At 38.8% G+C, this 20,440-nt stretch overlaps 1 pseudogene; it reads left to right on the top strand.

Annotated features, from left to right (window-relative positions):
* Positions 1–208: 208 nt before the first annotated feature.
* LOC122048238 lies at positions 209–1,974 on the top strand (annotated as a pseudogene).
* The last annotated feature ends 18,466 nt before the right edge of the window (positions 1,975–20,440 follow it).

The following is a 20,440-nucleotide window of genomic DNA, read 5'->3' as shown; positions in this document are numbered from 1 at the left end:
TTTGATTGAGCTGATTTTTCTTGTAAGTTATATAGAAAAAATATTCATAGAGGTTTCTATTGTATCTTTTCATAAGTCTCTGGAAATTTATGAAATATTACTCAAGTTATAAGAGGACTCCTCTAGTTACATGCATTAACTGTTTGTTCTATTAACAAGGAATAGAGGTAAATGCTTCTATTCCCTTCTTGTGTCTTGCTAATTGCTAAAAGTTCACAATGAGCTGGGCAAGACAAAGATCACAACCCTTCCTAATGGTGCCAAAATTGCCTCTGAAACAACACCTGTATGTTTTAAATTAGTTATTCCTGTAATTTCTACTTGATGTTCTTTGTTTTAAGTATCTCGTAATTGGATATGTTTGTTCAGAGCCCAGTTGCATCCATAGGACTGTATGTTGACTGTGGTTCAATATATGAGACCCCATTGTCATTTGGTGCTACTCATCTTTTAGAAAGAATGTCATTCAAAACCACAAGAAATAGGAGTAAGTTGCGAATGGTACGTGAAATAGAAGCCATAGGCGGAAGTGCTAAAACATCAACTTCTCGTGAACAGATGGGTTACACTTACGATGCTCTGAAATTGTACACGCCTCAAATGGTTGAGGTGCTTACAGATAGTGTCAGGAATGTTGTTTTCCTTGATTGGGAAGTTGACGAAGACGTATGCTCAAGCATTCTTACTTTACTGTTAGAAGTTCACTAGTAAATTTTCATTTCACTATCACAACTTAAGAAATTGAAGACAGAGCTAGGAGAGCTCTCTAGCAATCCTCAGGGTTTGCTTTTAAAGGCTGTTCATTCAGCAGGATATTCTGGTGCCTTGGCAAATCCTTTAATTGCTCCAAATTCTGCAATAAGCCATTTAAATGGAACCATATTGGAGGGGTTTGTTTCTATAAGATAGGTTTCCTTTTATCACTCCATTTACTTTCTCAAATTGTAGATTGTTGACTTGACTGTCAGTATAATAATTACAGGAGAACTATACTGCTCCTAGGATAGTACTTGCAGCCTCAGGTGTGGAACACGAGGAATTGGTATCACTGGCTGAACCACTTTTATCTGATCTTCCAAAAGTGCCACGCCCACAAGAGCCAAAATCTGTCTATGTTGGAGGAGAGTATAGATGTCAATCTGATTTGCCGGTTAGTGGATAATTGGGCCCTATCTTTGGATTTCATCTTACATGTCAATGATCTTTTCTCACTGGAAACAGAGCACTCATATTGCACTTGCATTTGAAATTCCTGGAGGTTGGCATCAAGAGAAGGAAGCAATGGCAGCAACCATTCTTCAGGTTGAAGTGTCAAATTAAACTCACAGTGTGTCTTGAAAGGATATGCTACTCACAAGATTTTTTTTTTTTTTGCTCACCCCATGATTCATAATGAATAATGAATGTTGTAGGTGCTTATGGGAGGTGGTGGATCATTCTCTACTGGTGGACCTGGTAAAGGCATGCATTCTCGGTTATGTACGTTACCAACATTTTGATTGCCTGTAATACTTATCAGGATGTTTTTTTTCTATGATCAAGATTAATGATTTTGAAGCCAGATTTTGTTGATAGCATTAGCAATTGAATACTTTAAAGGCTCATTCACATGTTTTATTTGTTAGAGTTTAGAATGTGTTTCATTTCTGCAAGCAGTTTGAAGAAACGTTGTATTTCTGCAAGCTTTCTTTCTTTCTTTCTGCAAGCATTTCATTTCTGAGTAATGAGTTTTGGTTCATTTATAGAAATAGCTAGTAGAACTAATTTTTTGGTTCAAACTATTGACTATAATTTTTTGTTTATATTTCAGGCCAACTGTTCAATCTGTTCAAAGCTCACAAAGATCCTAGGCAAAATCCAATTGCTTATTCCTGTAATAGATTGAGAAAGACAAGCTACTTCTTCAGTATTGTGGTAGTAATTACTGTACTGTTTTGTCCCGTTCTCAAGCCGATAATAATTTTTTAGTGTAGCTAGTAGAAGTAAACAGATTGTTGGCTTCGAGGTCGGCTAGTTATTTTGTGCTCTTTTGTTTTATTTGTGAATATCACTATCTACTTTGAAATAGAATTAGTGTTAATTTTGATATTTACTAGCTTCTCATGTAATTAAATACTAATATTACTTCAATGTCAGAATTCTATTATTTTGGTATGAGTTTGAAATCATTAGCTGAGTTGATTATATGTAAAATTCGAATATAGACATGACAAAAGAAAAATAATAGTTTCGTAAATATAAAAATAATGATTTTTAAATAATTTTTTTTATTTTTTTTCTTTAAAACGACAACACTTTTAAAGCGTTGCAAAAAGTGTTGTCTTTGTAAAAAAAACAACAACGCTTTTAAAGCGTTGTAATAGTATTGCAAAAGCGTTGTCTTCGCTACAAATGACAATGCTTTAAAAGTGTTGTCATTGAGCAAACTTTTAACAACAGTGCCTTTAACAACATTTTTTCAGGCACAAAGACAACGCTTTAAAAGCGTTGTCTATTAGCTTTTTTCTTGTAGTGAAGCCCAAGAGCAAAGCCATGAGAGTTTAGGCTCAAAGTAAACAATATCATGTCATTGTGAAGATATGTGAACATCGTTTGGGCACAACAATTGGTATCAGAGTTATGGTCCAAACCATATGTGATGTGGGGTGGCCTTGAACTAAGTTGAGGGTGGGTCCGAGGTCGGTCAGGTTGACCATATGCTTACGGGATGGCCCTAAAGTAGGCCATGGTGATCGGATACTCACGGGGAGGCCCGGACCAGGTCAAGAGTGACTGGATGCTTACTGGGAGGCCTAGAGTAGGTCAGGGTGACCGGATACTTGTAGGGAAGCAAGTAGGTCAAGGTGACCGGATGCTCGCAGGAAGGCCCGAAGCAGGTCAAAAGTGACCGAATGCTCACGGAGAGGCCCAGAGTAGGTTAGGGTGACCAGATACTCGCGGGAGGCCCAAACCATGAGAGTAATTGTAATCCTTCATTTGAGGGGAGGATTGTTGGGGTTCAATCAAAGTCTCACATTGGAAAGATTTAGTAAAGATGATGGGTTTAAAAGGATGTAGAATATCTCTATTGGCATGAGTTCTTTTGGTAGAGCCCAAGAGTAAAGCCATGAGGGCTTAGTCTCAAAGTGGACAATATCATGTCATTATAGAGATATCTAAATTCCTTTTGGTCCTAACATGTCAGAGTAGGGTGACCAGATACTCGTAGGGAGGCCCAAACCATGAGAGTAATTGTGGTCCTTCGTTTGAGGGGAGGATTGTTGGGGTTTAATAAAAGTCCCATATTGGAAAGATTTGGTAAAGATCATGAGTTTAAAAGGATATAGAATATCTCCATTGGCATGAGGCCTTTTGGGAAGAGCTCAAGAGTAAAGTCATGAGGGCTTAGGCTCAAAGTGGACAATATCATGTCATTGCAGAGATATCTAAATTCCTTTTGGTCCTAACATTAAGTAGAGGGATTAGAGTTAATATGAATGAAATAAAGAAACTAGAAAGAAACTAAAACTAAAATGAAAGCAAGATTGAATCTGGGTTACCTCCCAAGAAGCACTTGTTTTAGGTTATTAGCTTGACCCCTCATTAGGCTCATCGAAATCATAATCTTAACAGAGTGAAAAACTTTCAGACTTTTCTTCCAATGACCCATGTTATTATGAAGAGAGCTATCATCATAAGAGTAATGTAGTGTATCATCGCTCTCTTCATCTTTGTCTCCTTGAAAGTGTTGGGGCCATTGGTGGTCGGTTGTCGGAGGGGTTTGAATAGCCCTACACAAATAAAAGAGATACCCTTCTCGGACTTTTAAAATAACACTTGCATAAATAATTAAAGGCTAAACTTAAAAGAAAAGAGACACCAGAGTTTACTTGGTTACAACCGGGGAAGTTGTTAATCCAAGGAAGATGATCGTACTAAATTCTCCTTCAGATGGAGAGGCCCCTTTTACAGCAGTGTAAGCACAGAAAGAAGGAAGCTAACCAAAACAGGAAAGTGCACAAGTGTTGTTACAATTACTTGTTCTAATTGAAAAGTTTCTGGACCAAGGCTGTATTTATAGCCTTGGTCGGGGTGCCTGGAGGGTTCCAGGCGCCTGGAAGGGGGATAAAGTTTTATCCACTTCGCAACGGATCATGATCAAACGTGATCTAGTCAAAAATCACATTCCGGGCGCTCGGAAGGGTTTTGGGTGCCCAGACTGGTCCGAGCACCCTGACCCTTAAAGTCAACTTTGTTGACTTTTTGCGGTCCGAGCTCTCTGCTTCGGTTCTACTTACCTTGATCCATATCTTTTGCTCCACTCGCTTGGGTGATTTTGGACAATCGAAATAAGGCTCACCCAAATCTAATTTCGGCCTTCTTGAGCAGGTTTCTGCTCCGACTTCTCGTCCCTTTGAATCGTCGCGTGCTTCCTTCTTGTCTGCCATCGTACTCATCCATAGCTCTTCTTCCCTCGGACACACCGAGCCCGTCGGCTCTTTCCCATGCCGACCTTCTCGTTGGTTGCGTCTCTTGCTCCCGAGCAATCTTCCACTCTGGCTTCTCGTCTCTCAGAAACACCACACACTTCCTTCTCGTCCGTCGATGTACTCTTCCACAACGCCTCATCCCTTAGACACACCAAGCTCGTCGATTCTCTCCCATGCCATCCTTCTCACTAGTTGCATCTTCCGCTCAACTTCCTATGCTCCTAAGTTCCTGCACACTTAGACAAAGGGTCAAAACACCACAGTAGCTAACTTAACTTGTTTTATCACATCAAAATAACCTGGGGTTCCAACAGAAAGTTTTTCCGGTGGTCGGAGATGGTTCAGATTGAGCTTCCAATTATTAGCCTCATGAAAATCTACACACCCAAAAGAAAGGCACATCTCCCACAAGCATGTAATATAAGAAAGAACTATAACCATATTAGAATGAACTGAGTATATTACAAAAATTGAATCACATCCAATAAAATCAATTATAGGTACCTCCATGAAATTATCTAAAAGATCACTAAGAATATTAACCTTGCATTATTGAGATATACCTGAAAGTTCTAAACATGTGGATGTGACTTCTTTTAGATTAAATGAAGGTTATAGGTCTGGCTCAAGTAGTGGTTCCTTTGAAAATGGTGATTCTTGAGGCTTTGCTTCTATTGCATAAGTCTCTACACATTTATCATCAACTAATTCCATTCTTACAAATTCCATATTATCAATTAGTTGTGCGATCAAAGGAGGTGATTCTTGGGACGTTTCCTCCATAGTATATATCCCTACACATTTATCCACATCATCATAATCATAAGTGGTGGTGAAGAGTCCACTAACACCAATATCATCAATAGAGGGATCAACAATATTATTAGAAATTTGAAGTAATTTTTATAGAACTAGGATCCCCCGTTGCACCATTAGCTCTTCAGAATCTTATGTTGTCATCTTCATCTGACTAGAAGTAGGAGTATTTGGGTCTTGGGAGTCCGCCCAGCCAGTAGATTCATCTGGTTGTGAATGGTGTGGTCTGTTTAATGATGAATCATACTAAAACTCTGATTGACTTTGATTTACTTAGGAAATATACTCAACATTTTGCATACAATTATAGTCTAAATTTTGATCGTCCATCCTAAATTGATTGTAATGTTGAGGTGGATCAGAGATCTACTGCTGGAATAGTGATTGCTCACTCTATCATAGAATTAGAGATTGAACCAAATACTGAAGTTTCAAAGTATTAGTAGGTTTTTAGAAGAAGTGACAAATAACAGCGGGATGAGATGTGCTACCACACACTCTACAATGGAACTCAAATTGATCATCATTTGAATCATAATTTTCATCAATGAGAGATCTTACTCTTACACTCATGGGTGTGAAAAATTCTCTCGAAGGTCTTCTTGACATGTTAGTGCTCATGATATCTAAGAAAAAATTATAAGGAAAACATAAAAATACAGAATTAAAGACAATAAATAAAATACATAATGAAAAATAAGAAAAAAAAATGCAAAAATAAAAGCAAACAAATAAATGAAGAATTTATTAAAAAGTCTAGAGTAACTCATATGTTAATCAACTAATGTTAATCGAAAATAGTCTCCGGCAACGGCATAAAAAAACTTGTTACGAACCGTAAGTGCATGATTATGTCATCAGTAATACAAAAGATATCGAACCTATAAGGATTGTTGATTAAGCACTAGTTGATTTCACACAGTGAATTCCCTAGACAAATGAAAGGTTGGTTGGAAAAGAGAGAGTAAGAGAAAGACAAAGGAGAAAGAGAGAGAGAGAGGAGTAAGAGATGATCTTGGAATGGAATGGATGATAGATGCTAGGATTTCAGTTTCGTTATGATACTAGGTAATGCCCTTATGCATTGTTCATCTTCCTAACCCCATGCTTAAACTCGTGTAGGGATTCTAACTAAACTCTAGTACAACCCCATGAAAGTCGCACCAGAGAGTCTACCCAAGTTCTAATGCCATTAAGTAAAGAAGTAACTCTAGAAAGTCCGGTTAATAGGCTACCCTCTATCATAGGACTCCTCAGTCATACAATCACTAGAGTTGTCTAATGTACTTTCTAACGGTAGCACTGAAGTATCCACTCCAATTAGAATGCCCTAACAAGGATTAGTCCCTATGTTAAGATCTTTTGACTCTAGAAAGTGGGTAAGTATCGATGTCCTCTATCACTAAGGGCATATATATCTGGTTGAATGGTTATCCTCTGTCACTAAGGATCCTCCTGTTATCCAGTCTAGTAGCAACCTTAACATAGAAATAAATCCCTCACATCTACATGAATTGACCTCAACATATTTTGCTAAACACATACAAGGCACAACACATATAGAACATAATATAAACACTTCATTGCATAGGAAAATGTCCAAATACATAGTTCATACATCATATCATATTATAATTACTTCCTACATCCTATATCCTAGATCTAGAGATCTACTCCATTGTAAGAGAATTCAACCAAAAGAAAATGAAAATATCAAACTACAACTCAATACAAAGAAATAGAGAGAGGAGAGTGCTTATCCTTGAAGCTTGACGTCTTTAGAGGGGTTCCCTTGCTCCAGAGGTGGATAGATCGGTGAAGATGGAAGATCTAGGGTTCCCCCAAGGGGGAGAACCCTTCTCCAAGGAATGGGTACGAGCCCCACGCCAAAGATTCCCAAAAAAGGAAGAAAAAAAATCCTTTAAATAGGGCAGGGCACGGGACTGGCATGGCTCGTGCCAAGGCCATGTGGCATCCACACAGTCATGTTGGAGTGTATACATAAAAGTTTAACTTTTGTACACATTTATTTTGAAATAAAGAATCACAATGGTCAAATGTTTATATTTATTTGTTAAATGTAATTGTTCAATTAATTTATATAGTAGATAACATGGAGTGTGGAGTCACACTTAGAAGATCATGTTGTCGGTTCTCTATAAATTATAAACAGTTGCTCACGACTAAGATGGAAAGGAACAAACCATCAGAATAGACGTAGTGTAATTAAGTATTAGTTTATCTTGACTAATAAATTACACTGATACACTTTAAGTGTATTGAGTAGGATCATTTAGGTAAACTCTTTTTGTATTGACTTAGTAAAAGAACTAGACCTTAGTTATTATGGAAGTGTGTGCTCTTAATCCTAATATAATAACAAACATGTATATTTAATATTTATTTCTTTGACTTATCAAAGGGTGAGGTTTAGCTCGATATATCAATATGCCCGATAAGTTGGGAAATGATATTACTTATAGTATGTGTTGTTGATTATAGAAGGAATCTGTGTCCTAGTTATGTAGGTTGAGAATGTCCCCAAGAGGAGCTCATAAGGATTGCCATGTTAAACCCTGCAGGTGGACCTACTCCAACATGACAATAAAGTTGAGTGTTACTACTTTTGGAGCTAGATATTAATTAAATGAGTTGTCAGTAACTCACTTAATTAGTGGACATTCATAATCTTAAACACAGGGAGACTAACACACTCATGATAAGAAGGAGCTCATAATGTAATTTGGGATTGGTGCGGTAGTGCGGTAATAACTCTCTAGTGGAATGAGTTATTATCGATGAACTTGAGTTGTGTGTTCGGGGCGAGCACGGGATACTCAAGCTCATCGGAAGGCCAAAACCAATTTCTCCTCAAGGTCCCTGTTGTAGCCTCAATAAAGCCTCAAGTCCATCCAAAGAAAAGCCTATCTTGGTGTCCAAGAAGGGGCCGGTTCATTGCTTGGTGACCAAGTAATGGCCGGCCACATATTCTCTAGCAGTGGTCGGCCCTTGCCTTGGGCAAGGGGGCTGGCCGCAATATTTAAATTAGCAAGGTTGTTTTTGAATTTTTAAATTTCCTCAGATATTTACAATTTGTAAAAAGAGAGATTTTAAAAATTTATAAAATTTTCCTAATTTAAATTAAGCCACAAGGTTTTAAAAGAGAGTTGTAAAATTTATAAAACTTTCTTTTAAAAAGAAATATTATTAGAGATGTTTTAAATTTTAAAACTTGGTTTTAAATTTTAAAACTTTCCTTTTAATATCCACATTAGAAAAAAAAAAAGAGTTTGTAAAATTTTATTAGAAGTTTTCTTCTTTCAAAATTTTATAAAAATTTTTTCTTTCTTTCCCTTTTAATAAGTGGTCGGCCACCTTGCTTGGCGCCCAAGCAAGGGGTCGGTCAAATAATTAAACATCAATAAATAGTTGTTTAATTAATAAATCAATCTAGGATTGATTAATTAAAAGGAAAGAAAAAGAAAAAATTAAAAGGAAATAGGAATGAGTCTAATTTTTTATAAAACTCTTTCCATAATTTTCCGTTGGGAAACTAATATAAAAAGGGAGGAAGGGGAGGCCTTGAAAAATAATAACAATTGATATTGTGTTGTTGGAGATCATCAAGTCGTCGCCCCCCTCTCCCTCTCTTCCCTTTGTTCTCTTTTGCTCCTTTGTGGTGGTGGTGGCCGAATTCTAGAGAAGGAGGAGAAGCTCTCCGGGTGGTGTTCGTCTTAGAGGATCGTCGCCCACACGACGTCCAAGAGGAGGCGAGGGATACGGTAGAAGATCTCGTGATTTTTAGCATACAAGGAAGAGGTATAACTAGTATTTAATTTTCGCATCATACTAGTTAATTTTTCTTTGTATAAATACAAAATACAAGAGGCATTCGATTCTTGTTTTTCGAATTTAATTTCGATGTTGTGTTCTTTTTCTTTTTCCTTGTGATTTGATTGTTCCTTTTGGTTAACCTAGAGTTATATAAGGAAATTAAATATTAACTTTCCTTAAAAGGCTTTGTCTAGTCGGTGGTGGTTGCTCTCATATCCAAGAAGGTCAAGTGTCTCGCCATGCAGTACTGGAAGCCAATTTTGGAAACTAATATTTAATTGAATTTATAACCTAGGTGATTTGGATCAAACGTGTTAAGTTCCATAGGAGATCCAAATCTAAACCTAAAAGAACATATAAGTTAAACTTGGAATCAAACGTGTTAAGTTCCGCAGTAGATACAAGTTTAATTTAAAAGAACACATGTTAGCTAGGAAAGGTTCAGATCACATACAAAATTTTTGTACAGTGGAGCCATTGGGTTTTTCGAGTAGCAACCAACAATTGGTATCAGAGCTAGGGTTTTGCCTCTGTGTATTTGGTATTAGTTTAATTATGCACATATCATACATAATTTAGGCAGGTTAATAGTAGGATGTGCTAACTTTGTGGATGCAGGATCCAACTATTTTGGCTTATAGTTTTTATGTGTGTGATTGGACCCTTGGACATGTCAAGGGCATTTATTGTGTGTGCATGATTGTATTATAATATACAACAAGAGCTGTATTTAATTTTATTAGGATTTTATTTTTTGATCTAATTACATGTACATTCCTTTTATGGAATATAGGATCGATGGATGTAAATTTTATTTTATGTTCGATCTTGTTTACATGTACATTCCTTCGAGGAATATAGGATCGAAAAATGTAAAATTATATTTATGTCGCGGATCGAATCTTGCAAGGCGTGGAACCTTTTGAGGATCAGAGTGGCACAGCAGAACAAGGAGCAAGATGGATGCGACAACTAGACCCGGTGGTGGTGGCCAAAGATGGCAGCAGCTAGGGATGACGACACACGGAGGACAACAATAGATAAAAGTCATAATATTTGAAAATTAGTTTTTCTATTTATTGCTTTTATATTGTGCTATGTGTGAATGTTAGTGTACATGTTTAGTAGGCTAGCATCATCAAAATTCCTCACTTTAAATAACTAAGTGGGAGAGGGATTTATTTTTAAATAAATTCTACGGTCTCCATTACTGGTTTATAAGTGATGCAACAAGCTTGCGCGTTGGCTCTGAGTGCCTTCCTCCATATCGGATGAGCTTGTTTGCGGATCACTAGATTAAACTTCCACTCTTAGGATGACTATAGGAAGTTAATTAAGAGCGTGTGATCTTCCCCATCGGAAGGGGCACAATCTTATTAATGGACTTAGTGTCAAGTAATGGTATACACTTAGGCACGTCTAATAGTATCCTCCCATCGGAGTCACTGCTATTATTCGTGTGATCAAAGTAAACCAACTATTAATTTTATTTGTCAAAAAGTTAGGTTGACAAGATAATAAAATTAATGGGTAAAACCCTCCTTTTACAAATGTTGAATTTGTATACGTCCACACTATCGTGGCATACAAAATTCACGGTGTTTTAAGGTGTTGGTTAATTTAAAATAGTATTGTTTGAGGAATCAATATTATTCTAAATTTAGAGTTCTGACCAAAAGTTATTTGTGATTCTTAGGATGACTTTCAACCCACTGGCCATCATACTAAAAGAGAACAGACTTCCTGGTCCTAACTACATAGATTGGAAAAGGAACCTGGACATTGTTCTTACTGCTGAAAGCTATAAGTTTGTACTGACTGAACCTTGCCCTGATACACCCAATGGTGAATCTACCCAAGAGGAGATTGAGTATCATAGGAAATGGGTAAAAGCAGATGAGATGGCGCGGTGTTACATTTTGGCTTCAATGTCAAATGTATTGCAACATCAGCATCAAGATTTACCAACAGCCCATGATATTATGAACAATCTCAAGTAACTCTTTGGTCACCAGGATCGGGCCTCTAGGCAAGAAGCCATGAGAAAGATAATGACAGCCACCATGCAAGAGGGTACTCCCGTGAGGGATCATATCCTAAAGATGATGGCTTATCTAAATGAAATACAAATCCTTGGAGGAGAAATTGATGGGGAAACCCAGATCGATATGATCCTCCAAACACTACCTAGAAGTTTTGAGCAATTCCACCTGAATTACAATATGAACAAAAGGGTATATTCATTGGCGGAACTACTGACAGAACTTCAGGCAGCAGAAGGTTTGTTTCATCATAATTCTCATATTCACTATGCTGAAAATGGTTCTACTTCTAAACCGAAAGGAAAGAAGAAGAAGAAACAAGTTAGCTCAGCAAAGAAAGTGAATAAATCTCAGAGTACAGGACCTAAAGCTAGAATAAAGAAGCCGAAGGGCAAGTGCTTTATTTGCAAGCAGACTGGACATTGGAAGGCGGACTGTCCTCGTAGGAAATAGAACAATAAAGGTATATTACACTTTCTATTTGTGGTATTCCACCTCTTGCTTGTTTTTGGTCCAAAGATGAAATTCTTAATGAGAGTTGGTTGTATTCACCAATTTTTGCAATAATAGCTTGTTTCACAACAGGATTAACTGCATTTTATATGTTTCGCGTGTATTTACTTACTTTTGATGGCCATTTGCGTATAAATTGTAAAAATTACAGTAGTACCAATAATATCTCGTTCCATTCAATATCTTTATGGGGAAAAGAAGTTCCAAAAAAAGTTGATAGAAATTTTCTTTTATCAAAAATAGAAAATATGGTCTTCTTTTTTACTCTAGTAGTTGAAACATGTTTAGCGGTGTTATCTACCAGCACCTGGTGTGTAGATACGGGAGCCACTGATCATGTTTGTAATTCTTTGCAAGGGTTCCAGGAAACCCGACGACTATTTGATAGAGAGATAACTGTCTACATGGGTAATGCTACTAAGGTGGCGGCTGTTGCAGTGGGAGACGTCTACTTATCATTTGATAGGAATAGGAAATTGGTTTTAAGGAATTGTCTTTATGTACCCAATTTTAGAAAGAATTTAATTTCAGTTTCTAAACTGTATTTGGATGGATATTCAGTTTCTTTTAGTAACAATGTGTTTATAAAGAGAAATAAAGTGATTATCTATTCTGGTGCATTGGTTGGCAATTATATACTTTAAATCCAATTTCTCCCATAAAGCAAAATATGGAAATTAATAACACATCTTCTAACTCTAATAAGAGAAAAGAACCTTCGGAAATGAACCAAACACATCTTTGGCATCTAAGACTTTGTCATATTAACTTAAGTAGGATTCAAAGGCTTGTAGCCGATGGACTCTTGGGTCCATTAGAGTTGGAAAACTTTCCAACGTGTGAATCCTGCTTGGAAGGTAAGATGACCAAGAGACCTTTTAAGGCCAAGGGGTATAGAGCCAAAGAAGCGTTAGAATTGATTCATTCTGATTTGTGTGGTCCTATGTCTATCCAGGCTAGAGGTGACTTTGAATATTTTGTCTCTTTTATAGACGATTATTCAAGATATGGATACATTTACTTAATGCGCCGCAAGTCTGAGTGCTTTGATAAGTTCAAAGAGTACAAGACTGATGTGGAGAAACGTCTAGGTAAAAGTATCAAGACACTACGGTCTGATCGTGGTGGCGAATACCTCTTAGGAGAGTTTAGGAATTACTTATTAGAGGCCGGGATTTAATCCCAATTGTCTGCACCTGGTACACCCCAACAGAATGGTGTGGCAGAACGAAGGAATAGAACTCTTATGGACATGGTTAGATCGATGATGAGTTATTTAGAATTACCAAATTCGTTTTGGGGATACGCTCTGGAAATAGCAGCGCACATTCTGAACTTATTACCTTCTAAATCAGTATCTTCTACTCCCACAGAATTATGGAATGGGCGGAAGCCCAGTCTAAGACATATTCGGATTTGGGGTAGTCCAGCACATGTGCTGAAACAAGATGCTGATAAGTTAGAATCTCGTACAGAAGTTCGTATGTTTGTGGGGTATCCCAGAGGAACGAAAGGTGATTTATTTTATAGTCCTAAATGTTGATACAGTCTAACCTGGTTGTTGTTTTGATGTTGACACTGATTTAAGTTTGTATCAGATAGTAATTAAACTCAGATTTATTACTGATCAAGGTTGATCAGGTGGAAGGGAAAAGTCCAAGTATGGAAACTTGGCACGCGGAGTCGGAGAGGGCTCGGTAACTCGTTCTCTGGACTAGGTCAGAGAGGGCTCGGTAGCTCGTTCTCTGGACCGGACGGAGTCGGAGAGGGCTCGACAGCTCGTTCTCTGGACTAGGTCAGAGAGGGCTCGGTAGCTCGTTCTCTGGACTGGACGGAGTCAGAGAGGACTCGGCAGCTCGTTCTCCGGACTAGGTCAGAGAGGGCTCGGGAGCTCGTTCTCTGGACCGGACGAAGTCAGAGAGGGCTCGGTAGCTCGTTCTCTGGACCGGATGTGGAAGTCGGAGAGGGCTCGGTAGCTCGTTCTCCGGACTAGGTCAGAGAGGGCTCGGTAGCTCGTTCTCTAGACCAGGAAGGCTTTAGGGTTTAGGGCTGGGAAGCTCTAAACCTACATAGGCATTGGATCGGTCTGTTGACCGATCCAGTGATACTATGGTTATCTGATCGGTCACCAGACCGATCAGTAACCAATCAGTAACTCTCTGTGAGAATTATTGATCGGTCTGGTGACCGATCAGTAACCAATCAGTAACTCTCTGTGAGAATTACTGATCGGTCTTGTGACCTATCAGGAGGCAACGGATTTTGGGAGAAAGGATAGGGGATCAGTCTGTGGACCGATCCACCTATAGCCTGATTGGTCCACAGACCGATCAGAGCCTTCTTGGACCAATCAGGCTATGGCCTGATCGGTCAGAAAGGTTGTGGATCAGTCTGCTGACTGATCCACGATAATGTCTATAGTTTTTGCTGTTTCTCTGCAACTTCTGATTCGTCTGATTTAACCATCTGCTGTGAGCTTTTTAATTTGCAAGTTGCAGGTATCATGCCAATGCTTAAATTCAAATTAAACTCCATCAGGAGAATAAAACAAAGGTTTCTTTCTACTATGTTTCGCTGCAAATGGTGCAATTGGACCATCAACGTTCACTGGCTGCGATCTGGCTGCGATCAGTTGACAGTCAACTTAACTCTTGCTTATTGGTTCAAGCTCAGAGACACCTGTGAAGAACATGGGTTCTATTGGTGTGAGTTCAGAGAATCAGATGAGGAGGAAGAGTGATTGGCGACGCCTTAGCTTGCAACAGCGATTCGGTGCAGGTTGACAGTGATTCTGTACAGGTTGAACGCAGTGGAAAAACAGAGGCATAAGAAGAAGGAAGATGATAGAAGAACCAAGAATCGATCAAGCAAGGGAAAAGGTGTTTTCGAGCTCTTGGCTGAGAAGCTGTTGTTTTCCTTCTTGCGCTCTGCTGTCGTCTTCGTGTGGCTATGAGTGTATTCTTCATTCTTTCTAGCCACTGATTGCTGTAAGTCTTGTGCTTCATTTACATATCTCTGGAGACTTTGTGTAGAGGTTACTCCACCGAGAAGGAGGAAATCTTTAGCCGGAATCTATCCGGGGTGTGATCTACCGAAAGATCAAGGAATCGTCCACCTTACGGACACGCCGAGGAGTAGGGACAAGTTATCCCCGAACCTCGTACATACTGGTGTTAGTGGTGCTTGTCTTTCTTTTTCATGTATTACATTTTTGTTTGCATATTTTCGCTACGCTAACGATTTGTAGGAAGAAATTCCTTAAGCGTTTAGAGGAGGCTATTCACACCCCCCCTCTCTAGCCATCCGAAGATCCTAACAAGTGGTATCAGAGCGAGGTTCTCTTCATCCGGATTAACACCCTAAAGAGCAAGAAGATGGCTATGAAGGAAGGGTTTAACACCAATCGTCCACCCTACTTCGACGGAGCGGACTTTCAATATTGGAAGAGCCGCATGGAATATTATCTCAAGACCGACATCTCAATGTGGTTCTCCGTCAAGGAAGGGTTTACACCTCCGAAGGACAAAGAAGGTAAGGAACTAGACTCATCAAGGTGGTCCGCCGAGCAAACTCGCAAAGGACAAGCCCATGCCAAGGCAGTGGTCACTCTACAATGTGGGATAGCCAAGGACCAACTCGTCAAGGTAGGTCCATTCATGAGCGCAAAAGACTTGTGGAACAAGCTCATCGAGCTCCAAGAAGGAACTCGAGACTCTCAGATCGCCAAGAGAGATTTGTTCTTAAATCAATTACAAAACCTCACCATGAAGGAGAACGAGACGGTAAGTGAACTACACGGAAGGTTCAAAGAAATTATCAATGGTCTTCATTCCGTAGATGAACGCGTAGAGAATCGCGATCTTGTAAGGTATATTCTCAAAGCCTTTCCGAGGAATGTCTTATGGTCATCTATGGTAGATGCCTACAAGGTCTCCAAGGACCTTTCAATTGTTAAATTAGATGAATTTTTTTGTGAAATGGAACTCCATGAATTTGCTAACAAGGGTCAAAAAGAGAAAGGTATTGCCTTAGTTGCAGGAGAAAAGAGCAAAGATGGAAGAAGGGAGAAAGAAAAGAAGAAGGAAAAAGAGATTCCTTCATCCTCATCCTCCTCCGAGTCCGATAATGAAGGTGGATCATCATCAAGCGAGATGGCCAACTTTGTAAGGAGAATCATGAGAAGGAGTCGGAGATACAAAGGGAAAGGTAAATCTATCGATCAAAATGTTGATAAAACTAATGTCACTTGTTTTGATTGTAGCAAGAAAGGACACTATCGGAGCGAGTGTCCAAAACTCAAGAAGAAGGAGGAAAGGGCCAAGAAGAAGAAAGCTCTCAAAGCTACTTGGGATGAATCCTCCTCAAGCTCATCGGAGGAAGAAAAGAAGTAGAAAAGCACACGTCAATTAGCGTTCATGGCAAGGGAGGAACCGGATTCCGGGAGTGATGGTGACACGAGTGATACCTCAGCCGCGAGTTCATCATCTTCGGATGATGAAGAGGTAACTTCTCCTCATTTAGAAAAATATTATAAAACCATTGCACATTTATCTACTTTGCTTAAGAAATCAAAAACTCAAATTAAATCATTAAAAGATGAAGTAGAGCTCTTGAGGGCCCTTAGGGAAGATGAGGTTGATGACCTACATCAAGAGGCCCTTGAGGATGAAAACAAAGCCTTAAAGGGTGAAGTTGAGAAACTCAAGAAAATGCTTGAAAAATTCTCAACTAGCTCTAAGACCTTAGATATGATTCTAAATGCCCAAAGGGCGGTCTACAACAACGCTGGGTTAGGATATCAACCTAAGGAGTCTAGTTTCATTTCGCTTGTGTCTAGAACCCAATTTCATAGATCACATACTTCTAGGGTTCATGAGACTAGGAAGGTTGTGACCAAGGCATGGGTTCCTAGGTCTTTCATTGTAGATGCATTAGGTCCCAAGATTTGGGTACCTAAAACGTCTATCTTTCGTGTCTTGTAGCCATTGGTCAAGGGGGAGCATCTATCAACTTGGTTTGTTGATAGTGGATGCTCCAAGCACATGACCGGGGACAAGTCAATCTTTACTACCCTTCAAAACAAAAATAGAGGTAATATGTCGTTTGGTAATAATGGTAGTCTTAAGGTTATAGGAGTTGGAGACATTCATATATCCTAATGTCTCCAAATCAAGAATGCCCTTCTAGTCAAGGGGATGACCTTTAATCTCCTAAGTGTCAGCCAATTGTGTGATACGGGTTACACAATTGAGTTTCATTCAAGTCAATGTCTGGTCAAACACATTGACACACTTGACACAGTACTAGTAGGCACAAGGGTAGATAACATTTATCAAGTATCTTTTAAAAGTGCTACTAATGCCTCTGCTAAGTGTTTCATGTCAAAAGAAGAAGAATCATGGCTTTGGCATAGGAGGTTGGCCCATGTGAACATGAAGAATATTCGAAAGCTGGCCAACAAAGGATTAGTGCGAGGCCTACCAAGCATCAAGTACCAAAAGATAAAATTATGTGATGCATGTCAAAAGGGTAAGCAAACAAAAGCGTCTCATAAAGGTAAAAGCGCTGTAAGTACATCTACTGCTTTAGATTTATTGCATATGGATTTATTTGATTGCAGTAATGTCATTTCATTGAATGGAAGTAGATACTGCTTAGTGATCATTGATGATTTTACTAGATATACATGGACTTTCTTTTTGAAAAATAAAGATCAAACCATAGATATTTTTTTTCTTTTTGTAGAAGAACTGAAAATGAAAAATCAACAACAATTAAAACAATTAGAAGTGATCATGGTGGAGAATTTCAAAACCATAGATTTTTAGAATTTTGTCAAGAAAAATGATATAGGCATGAGTTCTCTACTCCAAGGACCCCACAGCAAAATGAGGTTGTGGAGAGAAAGAACCGAGTCTTGCAAGAGGCTGCACGAAGCATGCTCAATGAGTACTCACTACCGAGCTACTTATGGGCTGAAGCTGTAAATACAGCTTGCTATGTGCAAAACCGAGTCTTGATACATAGGTTTTTAGGAAAGACTCCCCATGAATTTTGGTTTGGGAAACCCCCTACAATTAAACATCTTAAGGTGTTTGGTTGTAAGGTGTTTATCTTGAACACCAAGGATCATCTTGGAAAGTTCACGGCTAAGGCTGATGAAGGGATACTGGTCGGGTACTCTCTCACCAGCAAAGACTATCGAGTCTACAACAATAGGACTAAATTGATTAAAGAGTTCTCGGATGTAGCATTTGAAGAAATCCCTAAATCAAATGATCAATCAAGGGATGTAGGAGAAATTCAATTTGAACTTAGAAGTATAAGTTTGAATGATCAAAACATAGAAAGAGTCGAAGTTAACTCTGATGATGATGAACAAAGGCAACAAAGGGCTCAGGCTGATCCTTTGCCTGATACTGAGTCCTTGCCTGTGTCCAGTGAGACCACTCATGAGACACCGCCAACACCAAGGCAATCTAGGATAACATCTAGTCATCCCCAAGACCAGATTGTTGGAGACATCCAACAAGGGGTTAGAACCAGATCATTCTTTAGAAATGAGTCTAATGAGGTCGCCTTGATCTCAGAAATCGAACCAAAATTAGTTGATGAGGCATTGCACGATCCTGACTAGATCATAGCTATGCAAGATGAGTTAGGTCAATTTGAAAGGAGCCAAGTGTGGGACTTAGTTCCTAGACCTAAGAAGACCACCATTATTGAAACCAAATGGGTCTTCAAAAATAAGTTAAACCAAAAGGGAGAAGTCATAAGAAACAAGGCAAGACTTGTAGCCAAGGGCTATAGTCAAGTCGAAGGCCTCGATTATAATGAAACTTATGCTCCCGTGGCCCGATTAGAGTCCATTCGTTTAATGCTAGCTTTTGCTGCACATAGAGGCTTCAAGCTCTATCAAATGGACGTTAAATCGACCTTCTTAAACGATTTCATTAAAGAAGAGGTTTATGTTGAACAACCACCGGGGTTTGTGAATACCGAAGCTCCAAACCACATGTACAAGCTCAAGAAAGCTCTTTATGGGCTTAAACAAGCACCTCGAGCTTGGTACGAAAGGCTGTCAACTTACCTACTAGAGAAGGGCTTTGTAAGAGGTCAAATAGATCTAACACTATTTCTGCGTAGAGATGGTGAAAACATATTTGTAGCCCAGGTGTATGTCGATGACATAATTTGTGGCTCAAATAACAAGGGCTATTTGAATGAATTTATCACTCACATGGAAAGTGAGTTTGAGATGAGTCTGGTGGGAGAATTGACATTCTTCCTTGGACTTGAAATCAAACAAACTCGAGATGACATTTATGTCCATCAGACGAAATACACTCAAGAGATGCTCAAGAAATTCAAAATGAGTGACTCTAAGGAAGTATCCACTCCAATGGCGACAAACACTCGCATTGACAATGATGAGAATGGAAAACCAGTTGATCTAACGCAATATAGAAGCATGATCGGTAGTCTTCTATATCTCACAGCTAGTCGACCGGACATACTTTTAGCTGTGGGCATGTGTGCTAGATATCAAGTCTGTGCCAAGGAATCTCATTTAATTGCAGTTAAGAGAATCCTGAGATACCTTAAGGGCATAATTAGAGTAGGTCTCTGGTACCCTCATACTAAGTCTTTTGATTTGATAGGTTATACCGACTCCGATTATGCTGGGTGCAAATTGGATCGGAAAAGCACTAGTGGGGGTTGCCAATTTTTAGGTTCATCATTGGTTAGTTGGTCAAGTCGGAAGCAACATTGTGTTGCTCTCTCCACGACCGAGGCTGAATACATTGCCATGGGAGAGAGTGTATCACAATTGTTGTGGATGATCCACACCCTAGAAGATTATGGGCCTTCGTATAAGGGAGTGCAAGTGTTGTGTGACAATATTAGCACAATAAACCTAACAAAAAATCCAGTCCATCATTCAAGGACCAAACACATTGAAGTGCGTCATCACTTCATTAGAGATCACGTAGCTAGGGGAGACATTACGCTCACATATGTTGAGTCAAAGTCAAACCTAGTCGATATTTTCACCAAACCTCTTCCGGAAAATGAATTTAGTCATTTAAGAAGAGAATTGGGGATGTGTTTGGCTCAATAGGTCATTTGGACTTCATCATGATCAATAAGGACAATTAGCATGACAAGAGAAATTGGGAAATTAATTTGGGCAACTTGGGGACATCTCACACAAACTATAAGGTTTAACAAATTATTTTTGTTTGCTAGAAATGGGGTGAGATGCTAGGATCAGCCAAATTATTCAAAATGTATCATGCATCCCTTGAATAATTAGGTTGAAGAGACATAAATTGAGTATGGGGAAGACCATTACATAATTCATGTGTAGTTGGTTCCTAGATCTTACTCATATATTCCAACCAAGGAAACTTGGTTGGACCTTTACCTAGAATTTATCTAACTTTGGTTAATGTGTTGATTGATATTTTTGATCGATACCTTTCATGATTTTGATTGAAAATAAGACAAGCTATTGAGGTAATGATAGCAATTTGGATATATTTTGACAAACTTGAAACTGATCATAGCAAGGATGTGTTTTGAACCAGGTAATAAAAAGCATGAGTTTTGATTAATACCTTGGTTCACTATAGATCATAGTTTCAGAAGTTTCTCTGGTTTTGAAACCTTAAGGTTCAAAATGTTTGAACTCTATGCGTTTGGAGTTGGTCTGAGCTTTTAAATGTTTGGAACTTTTCGGTTCTGAACAATTTCAGACCGTAA

This window comes from Zingiber officinale, chromosome 2B, assembly GCF_018446385.1.
Source record: "Zingiber officinale cultivar Zhangliang chromosome 2B, Zo_v1.1, whole genome shotgun sequence".
NCBI lineage: Eukaryota > Viridiplantae > Streptophyta > Magnoliopsida > Zingiberales > Zingiberaceae > Zingiber > Zingiber officinale.
This window is presented reverse-complemented; position numbering and strand designations above follow the sequence as displayed.